The sequence below is a fragment of the Rhinopithecus bieti genome, unplaced genomic scaffold (assembly GCF_001698545.2).
Source record: "Rhinopithecus bieti isolate Rb0 unplaced genomic scaffold, ASM169854v2 scaffold_27010, whole genome shotgun sequence".
NCBI lineage: Eukaryota > Metazoa > Chordata > Mammalia > Primates > Cercopithecidae > Rhinopithecus > Rhinopithecus bieti.
Genome location: NW_016812757.1, coordinates 2,518,041 through 2,527,865, shown reverse-complemented (window position 1 = coordinate 2,527,865; position 9,825 = coordinate 2,518,041). Strand labels below are relative to the sequence as shown.

Here is a 9,825-nt window from a genome sequence, read left to right as displayed (position 1 = left end):
GGTTTTTCTATTTGTTTATTTTTGTGTTGGTTTTTCTATTTTTGGTGTTTCTGGATCATGGACTTTGGAAAACTTCTAGGCTTAGCAAATTAGTGTCCTTAGATTTCTGCTGTAGGCAATGAGCCAGTTGGCCAGAAAATATCCAATTATGCCCTTCAGGTTCAAGGTGGATGGGGACTTCCACTGTTGTTTAGAGAAACCACTGAGTGGGTAAAATCCCAAACAGCAAAATCAAATGGGGATTCTGTACACTCGGGAGTGTCAGCTCTGGAGAAATTAGGTTGCACTTGATTGTAAGAAGACAGGCGTTATTAAAATAGAATATAAATATTGACAGAAATGGACTGCTTCTAATCCCCACTGCCATTGGCCAGGGAGGCCTCTCTTCAGGTTTTCTGAATAGAACTAAATAAGAAGCCCATGTTACCATGGGAAGGGCACTGTAATTAGGAGTCTTTCATGAGCTTCCATGAATGTCTAGGGCTTGGAAACTTCGTTTTCAAAATAAGGCTGTTGGATTAGATGATTTTCCCAACCCCTAACCCTCTGTGTTAATGAATGGGACTGACTCTATAATCATGTTCCTTGGACATTTCTGTGGAAACACTGAGCTATCATCAGGGAGGCCTTCATTCTGATGAAACAAAGCCAGTTGTGTCCATATGAAAACATTGGCCAGGGTGGGGAGATGGAGGCTGTGTTCAGGCCAGTCCACGCTGGATCACTCATGTGGCTTGCTGCTTAGCAATTCCTAACCACCATCTTCCCTTCTCAACCTCTTTTTTCATGCTAAGAGGCATAAATGAGATGATGATGATAAAAGTTTGAGCTCTTTTCATGGAATTCTTGTGATACAGATATGTGCTGCATGTTCATTATCTTGTTGGTCTTCACCATGATAACTGGGGGGTAAGAATTATCAGCAGTTCACAGGTTAGGGACTTGAGACTGAGAGTTTGACTTTCCTGTTCCAGGTGGCAAAGCCTATGGGGTATTCACCTACCTGCTGCATGAAGGCAACATGGAGGGACTGTGGTGGATTATCTGCAAAGATGGCCAAAATTCTCTCATCTCTACAGGTATATACAAGGTAAGAACACCTTTGACCAGTGGAATGTGATGAAAATGCTTCCCAGCCAATTCTAGACAGGGCCTGAAGAAGTCTAGATGCTTCCACATTTGCTTTCTTGGGAGCTCTGAGTTATCATGTGAGAACCACCAGTCTCCCCCACCTGCACCCTAAGCTCATTACCCACAAGGCTGTGCAAAATAATAAGTCGTTGTTAGGACACAAAGTTTGGTAGTGGTTTGTTATGTAGTCATGGATAACTGAAGCAGGGATCTCAGCATCTTTTCTTCTCTGAACTAATGTTTAAAGTCAGGATGTAACATATTGTCTCCATGTGACTTTGTTGAACTAAATAAAGAATGCTAATACCAGATGCAGACACTGCCACTTCTGTTCTCTAAGACTAGGCATTGCTCTCTGATCAGAAGAGTCAATCCTGGTGAGTTTAATTTGAGCCTCAGAATCCTACTCAACACAAAGTTCCAGAGAGAAGAGATTAGCAATGCCAATACCTTAGAGATGGTACTGGGTGTGGAATTTGTCCTCCCTTGACTAGGTGATTTCTAAGTTCCTTTCTAATTTTAACGTTTTCTGTTCTGATTTATCTTTTGGTATTGTGCAGGTGTCAGGAGAACAAAATAATGCCAATGTGTCTCTTTAATTCCTTTATCATTAAGTCATACCCTTTCCCAACTCCCAATCCAGTTTTCTTACGGCAATACCTTGGTTTTTGCTTTGTGAAGATGCCAGAGTCAGTCAAAACTAAGCTCACTGTCCTTGCTAATATTCTGCCCCAGAGGAGAACTAAAGCTCAGCTATTCACCCCTACAGAAAGCCTGAATTTTGTAAACGTTCTGCTTAGAATGAGGAAGAAAGATGAAGAATGAGGAGGACGAAGGGAGGAACGAGAGGGAGGTAAAGCCAACGAGCAGAACAGACCTACATTTGCAGCATCTCCAAGTTTCTGCAGCAGCCTTATGCTGTTGTTATGTTTTGTTTTAATAAAAGCAAATACCATTTTTTTCTTTACTGTTATATTCTTTTCATAAGAGCTCAGCTAAAGACAGATAATGCTGGAGTCAGTTTTTTCTAAGAATTAGTCTCTTCAAACTGACCATAGAGATTTGGTAGAAGTCATGGGTTTTAATTGAATTTCTCCTAACGGTCTCCCAGGGATGGAAATATGACTGATACAGGCTGACTTTCCCTCTCCCCTTGGTGAAGCTGTATTGCCTCCCACAGAACAGACCGTTCTTTATGTTCTAATCGAGCTTTTCATAACTCCACTGGAGAGCTGTGCAAACCCTAGACTTGGCAAAGGCTTTTTTGTTTTCTGAAGCCAGACCAATTCTGGACTCAGTTCCTGGCTTTCTAGGAAGAAATAGCACATGCATCTAGCCTCTTCCCTGATGAAAAAATACTTCACTCCTTTTTAGACAACTTCTCGTATTGATAATTTTATAGAAATACACGGTATGAGTGAAAGTCAGCATTTCCATTACACAGCAGCCTGCTAGAGCTGCTTCCAAGGGGCAGAGAGTCCTGTTGGCTGTTTGTCCGAGGTGATCTTCCTCTCTTAATCTGTCAGTCTAGACCTTGACAATGTTCCCCAAATACCAGCTCAAGCCCTTCCTTCTCCCAATAACTTTTCCATGGTCTCTGGACCTCCTTAGTCTGCAGTGCCGCTCCTCCTGCACCACCTGCCTTCAACACCTAGTCTGTGTTGTAAGTATGAGTTTTCTTGTGGCTTCTTTTTCTCAAGGCAGGCTGGGTGTGGGGAGCTGTCTCTGCAGCATCTTTTGAATATAGATGCCATTTCTCACTTTTCTTTTCTCTCTACCCGCTAGAGTCCATTGCAAATACTGGGCAATTGATAAATTCATGCTAAAAAGGATGATGATCAAGTTAGAGACAAGCTGCATGGCTGAGGGAAGAGGTGCCATCCACACTGGGCACCACAGTTTCCCTGCACAAGTCACTCTCCCGCTGTGGATCTAGGTTTCCATCTTGTTTTTTTTTTTTTTTTTTCCCTTGTATTTATTTATTTATTGGTCAGATGACTTGATCTTTATGGGCTGCATGACTCTGTCCTCTCATAGGGTTCAGCCTTGGAAACAAGATGATGTCATTAGAGTCCATCAGCCCACAGCCCTCCTTGGGTGGCGCTCTTTTTGGGGGGCTCTGCTCTCACGTTCTGCCTGTGCTGTGGACACATGTACACTGCCCACTTGCACAGATAGCGTGTCTTTCTGCAACCTCCCTGTTTACATGCTTCCCCAAGACTGGATTCTGGGGCGGGGATGAGCCATGCCCCCCAACTGGCTCTGACCTCCCCTGCGCCAGCTCTGCATGCCGGAAAGTCGCGGCTCTGCTGCCAGATGTTTCTCTTCCTTTCTTTAGGTTGCTGCATGGCATAATTAAAATTATGGCTATAGGATATGTGCAACTGTTCAGTGACAAAGACCTGTGCAGCATCGACAGTACCGCCTAATGAAGTTTCACCATAACTAAGTATCACAACCAGTTTACAGACCAGAAAACTGAGACACAGGAAGGGTTGGTGACTTGAGCAAGGTGCATCAGCTAGTAAGTGCAGAGCTGCAAATTTGCCTGGCTCCCAAGTTCACATGGTTGCTAAGATATATACCAAGTCTTTTCCCACTGTATTTTGTTTTTTTTTTTTTTTAGACGGAGTCTCGCTCTGTCGCCCAGGCTGGAGTGCAGTGGCCGGATCTCAGCTCACTGCAAGCTCCGCCTCCCGGGTTTACGCCATTCTCCTGCCTCAGCCTCCCGAGTAGCTGGGACTACAGGCGCCCGCCACCTCGCCCGGCTAATTTTTTGTATTTTTTTTAGTAGAGACGGGGTTTCACCATGTTAGCCAGGATGGTCTCGATCTCCTGACCTCGTGATCCGCCCGTCTCGGCCTCCCAAAGTGCTGGGATTACAGGCTTGAGCCACCGCGCCCGGCCCTTCCCACTGTATTTTTAAACCCCTGGGAAACATAAGACACTATCTCAGATCTGGGTCGGAGAAAGGCATGGAAGTTCAAGATGTGTACTCAGCTCTTCCAAAAACAACCGGAGAGCTCAATTCTCTTCTTTCCCCATGCAGCTGCTTCCCAGCACAACTGTCCATCTGTGTTCTATTGTTACATGTTTATTTCTTCCTTGTGAGCTTCTACAGTTCCTGCCTTTTATGGGATGTTCTTACTCTGGAAATACAGAATGGATTTACAGGGCTGGCAGAAGTGTGCTGTTGGTCATTTTCCCAGTGTTGTTATTATGAGGTGCATGGGACCAGCCAACAATTGGATTTTATGATCAATTACTACCAGGATGAATTGCTAATAGACATGTCATTAGCAACCAAAGGGAGGTATTTCATATCAACTGTTTCTTGTCTTTACTTTTCTCCTTTTTTGAACTTGACATAGGCCACCTGAGAGCTGGCTTAGGCCAACGTGCTTAGGGGGTCTGTTGTGTACAAAGTGCTTTCTCTGGAGTCTCCTTCTAAGGGTCAGGAGTCAGCAGTGACCACTGGAGGATGCTAGACACTGGAGGGTAGATCATGTGTACTGCATCTCACCACTGCAGGCACAACACGGGCTTAACAGATACAGTTGGTTCAAATTCTGCATCTGCTCTTTACAGATTTTGTGGTGCTAGGCAAGTCTCCTACTTTTCTAAATTCTCAGTTTTCACATCTCTACAATGGAAACAACACTACTAATCTCAAACATTTTGTTGAGAAGATTAAACCAGACAGCATGGTTTCTGTGAGGCAGAAACCAAAGAAAGAAACCCTGGTGTCTGCTGCTCAGAGTGATCAAAATGGGGGTGTAGCAAGCCCTTGCTTTACACAGTGAGAGGGAGCACAGCAATCCCCAGAGCATGTTGTGGTCAGCCAGCAGTGGGCAGGTGAAAAGCAGGAAAGGGGAACAGGAGTTCATGTGCTAGCAGCCAGCATTTGGGAAGCCTGGCTGGAAGAGGTGGGGTCCCAGAGAGGGGATGGCCATCTAGGAATAGGAGCCTGAGATGAAGCAAAGGGGGATCAGCTTTTTCAACAACAAGAGTCCTGATGAGATGAGGGGCTTAGTCATGGAATAGGTTGGAGCTGCCCAGACGGCTGCATAGAAAACTCTCTCAACACCTAGGCACATGGCCTATCCCGAAGACTGTAGATTCTCTCTCATTGTTGGGGAAATTCCTTTTGCTGTCCTTGCAGGTGGATGACAATGAAAGCAGCTGTATTAGTTCATTCTCACACTGCTAATAAAGACATACTTGAGACTGGGTAATTTATAAATGAAAAAAAGTTTGATTGACTCACAGTTCAGCATGGCTGGGGAGGTCTCAGGAAACTTGACGGTCATGGTGGACTGCTGGACATGGTGGACATGGTGCACATGGCAGCAGGGAGAAGAAGAATGAGAGCTGAGCAAAGCGGGAAACCCCTTATAAAACCATCATATCTTGTGAGAACTTATCACAAGAACAGGACAGTGGAAACTTCCCCCATGATTCAATTATCTCTACCTGGTCCCTCCTGCCATGTGTGGGGATTGTAGGAACTACAATTCAAGATGAGATCTGGGTGGGAACACAGCCAAACCATATCAGCATCCCTCTATTGAGAACTTGGTCTAGCCAGACAGGAGGCTGAGCATTCTGCCTGTGTTTCTGTTTTCTGGAATTAACAATCCAGGGGAACCATTATATCGCTGCCTCATTTTGTGGATGAAAAAAACTAAGGTGCAGAGAGGCTACAGAAATTACTCAGGCTCCATGAAGGTCAGATCTACACACCCATCCTGGGGACCGTTCCATGGCACAAACCCTCACTGGTGTCCCTGCGGCTAACTCAGGAAGCATCGTCGTTCTGGGTTCCAGAGGAAATGTGCTGGAGAGGGCGCCACCCTCCCTCCCCCAGTACCTGGAATGACATTTCCTATAGCTTCTTCTTCCTTGTTCTTCAGTAAAAACTCCTCCAGAGATGTTAACGTAGGGGCTGAGAGTGAGTCAGACACATCCTACCACTGTCCCCCTTGACCTTGACAGCTCTGTCTCTTTTCCCTGCCGCCTATTGGATCAGGTGAGAGTTCAGTTGTTCTTGTTGTCTTTGAACATACTTTATTTTTAGAGAAGTCTTAGGTTCACAGTGTAATTGAGTGGAAAGTATAAGGAGTTCCCATGGGCCCACTGTTCCCAAACGCGCACAGCCTCCCTTATTATCAAAGTCCCCCACCACAGTGGTACATTTGTTGCAATTGATGAGCCTACATTGACACATCACTAAAAGTCCCTAGTTTACATTAGGATTCACTCTTAGTGTTCTATATTCTGTGAATTTGGACAAATGTATAGTGATGTATATCCATCATTATAGTGTCATACAGAGTAGTTTCACTGCCCTGAAAATGCTTTTGCTCTGCCTATTTATTTTTTCTCCCCCAAACCCTGGGCAACCAATCACAGTTTTATTATCTCCATAGTTGTGCCTTTTCTAGAATATCATACAATTGGAATCAGTCCGTATGTAGCCTTTTCACAATGGCATCTTTACTGAGTAATATACATTTAAGTTTCCTCTGTGTCTTTTCATGGCTTGATAGTTCGATTTTTTTTTTCTTTAGTGCTGAACAATATTCCTTTTTCTGGATATGCCCTAAATTATTTGTTTATTTATCTACCGAAAGACATTTTGGTTGCTTCTAAGTTTTGGCTGTCATGAATAAATCTGCTGTAAACATCTGTGTGCAGGTTACTAAGTGGACATACATTTTCAACTCTTATGTGTAAATGGCAAGGCACGTGATTGCTTTGCTGGATCATGTGGGAAGAGTACATTTAGTTTTGTAAGGAACTGCTGAACTGGCTTTCAAAATGGCTGTGCTTTTTGCATTTCCACCAGCAATAAATGAAAGTTCCTGTTGCTCCACATCCTCACCAGAATCTGGTGGTGTCAGTGTTTTGTGTACTCATAGTGTAGTGCATAGTGGTATCCCACTGTGGTTTTAATTTGCATCGTCCTGATGACATATGATGTTGAGCAACTTTTTGTATACACACTTTCCATCTGTTATATTTTCCTTGGTAAGATGTCTCTTAAGGTCTTTTCAGTTTGTTCATGTTTTATTGTTTAGTTTTAAGAGTTTTTTGTATGTTTTGGATAACAGCTGTTTGTAAGACATGGCTTGTGCAAATGTTTTTTCTGTCTTTGGTTTGTCTTCTCATGGTCTTGACAGTGCCTTTTATGAACATTTTTAATTTAAATAAAATTCAGCTTATTGGCCAGGCCCAGTGGCTCACACCTGTAATCCTAGCACTTTGGGAGGCTGAGGCAGGTGGATCACCTGAGACCAGGTGATCAGGTTAACATGGTGAAACCCTGTCTCTATTAAAAATACAAAAAAATAGCCAGGCGTGGTGGTAGGCACCTGTAGTCCCAGCTATTCTGGAGGCTATGGCAGGAGAATCGCTTGAACCCAGGAGGTGTAGGCTGCAGTAAGCCGAGATCTTGCCACTGCACTTTAGCCTGGGCTGCAGAGTAAAATTCTGTCACACACATACAAAAAAAGTTCAGCTGATAAATTATTTCTTTCATGAATTATGCCTTTGGTGTTGTATTTAAAAATTTATTGCTATACCTAAAGTTAGCTAAGTTTTCTCCTATGTTATCTTTTAGGGCTTTTATATTTTTGTGCTTTACATCTAGGTTTATGGTCCATTCTGAGTCAATTTTCTAGAAGGGTATCAGGTCTGTGTCTAGATTCAGGTTTGGCTTTAGGATGTCCAATTGTTCCAGTACTGGTTTTTGAAAATACTGTCTTTGCACCATTGTTTTGCCTTAGCTCCTTTGTCAAAGATTAGTTGACTATATTTATATTAGTCTATTTCTTGGTTCTATATTCTGTTCAATTGATCTATTTGTCCTTTTTCCACCAATGCTACACTATTTTGATTGTTGATTGTAGCTTTAGTCTTGAAGTTGATAGTGGTAGTTCTCCGATTTTGGTATTCTCTTTCAATATCAAGGTGGCTATTGTGGGTCTTTTTTCTCTCCACATAAACTTTAGAATCATTTTATCAATATCCAAAAATATGTCGATATCACTGGGATTTTGAATGGAATTTTATTGAATCTATAGATCAAGTTGGAAAGAAATTAAAGCTTGAAAATATAAAATCTTTCTCTTCCTGAACTTGGAATATCTCTTTGTTAATTTAATTCTTTAATTTATTTGGTTTAAGTTTTTGTTTTTTCATATGAATTGTTATAGACTGAATGTTTGTGCCACTCCTCCCCTCAAAATTTATATGTTGAAAGACCCCCACGATGATGGTGTTGGGAGGTGAATCCTTCAGCAGGCGATTAGGTCACGAGGGCAAAGCCCTCAAAAATAGGACTAAGGTCTTCATAAAAGAAACTCTTTAAGAGCTTTCTTTCCCCTTCCTTCATGTGAGAATACAGAAAGAAGCAGGCACTCATGAGATGGCAAATCTGCCAGCGTTTTGATCTTGGACTTCACAGCCTCCAAAATTATGAGAAATAATTTGTTGTCGTTTATAAGCCACCTATTTTGTGATGTTCTGTAGTAGCAGCCTAAACCGCCTAAGATATAGATATTGTACATATTTTGTTAGGTTTATACCTAAGCATTTTATGTTTCACTTATTCATCATTGGTATATAGGAGAGTTATTGACTTTTGTATATTAACCTTGCATCCTGCAACCTTGCTGTAATTGCTTATTAGTTCCAGGAATTGCTTTGTTTAATCTTTCAGATTTTCTACAAAGACAATCATGTAATCTGCAAACAAAGACCGTTTCATTTCTTCCTTCCAAATATGTAAATCTTTTTGTTTTCTTTTCTTACCTTATTGAATTAGTTAGGACTTCCAAAACAGTGTTGGAAAGCAGTGGAGAAGAAATATCCTTGCCTTGTTCCTGATTTTAGTGGAGAAGCTTCTTGTTTTTCACCATTAAGTATGATGTTAGGTATAGGTTTTTTTGTAGATGTTAGAATTCAGTGTGTACCTCTTCCATGCTAGCTCCCTCTTATCAATCTTGTTCCTTTTTAGAAATGTATCTAAGTTTTTCTACTGTTCTAGTCCTCCTCTAGCATTTCATCCACCTGAGCTTGCTCCTAGGTTTTCCCTATGTCATTAGTACAGTGTAGCTTCGGTGTTCACCAAATGGAGCTATTTAGCACTCAAGCCTTGCTGGCTCAGCTGTCACTGAATTGATGAGCCTGAGTTCTGTTCTGAGCCACACTGTGAAGGATGAGACTGTGTTCCATCCAGTCCATGCACAGTGTACTTACTGGTGATGTACATTTTTAAAAAATGGTAATCCATTGTGGATAAATGGGTCCTCACTGCTTACCAGAATATTTAATTAATCCAGTCACCCCCTTCCCAATCTATGGGAGATGAATGGAAGGTTTCTGCACAGTGAAATCAAGTTCTCATTTATATGACCATCTGTCCCTGTGATAGAGTGCCCCTGTGAAGTCTATACAACTTTGGTGTCGCTGCTTGTTTTTTTCAAAGTACCATGAGCAGAAGCCTACGGGAGGAAAAAGAAAGTGGTAAAACCCTTCTGTTCTGTTTGGTTTTCCTGTGTGTTAATCACAGAAAAGAAAAATTATTCTTAGGATTTGCATGGGTACCTAGAGAATTGAAGATTATAAAAAAGTTGAAAATATTTTTTTCAGCTTTTTCACAGATGAGGCTAATATTACACAGATTGTATC

General features: G+C 42.1%; 1 long non-coding RNA gene across 1 annotated transcript; it reads left to right on the top strand.

Moving 5' to 3' along the window:
• Nucleotides 1-670: 670 nt before the first annotated feature.
• Nucleotides 671-2,088, top strand: LOC108545148 (uncharacterized). The gene is made up of 2 exons (XR_001890060.1): nucleotides 671-1,090; nucleotides 1,813-2,088. It is a non-coding gene; the product is annotated as an uncharacterized LOC108545148 (long non-coding RNA).
• The last annotated feature ends 7,737 nt before the right edge of the window (nucleotides 2,089-9,825 follow it).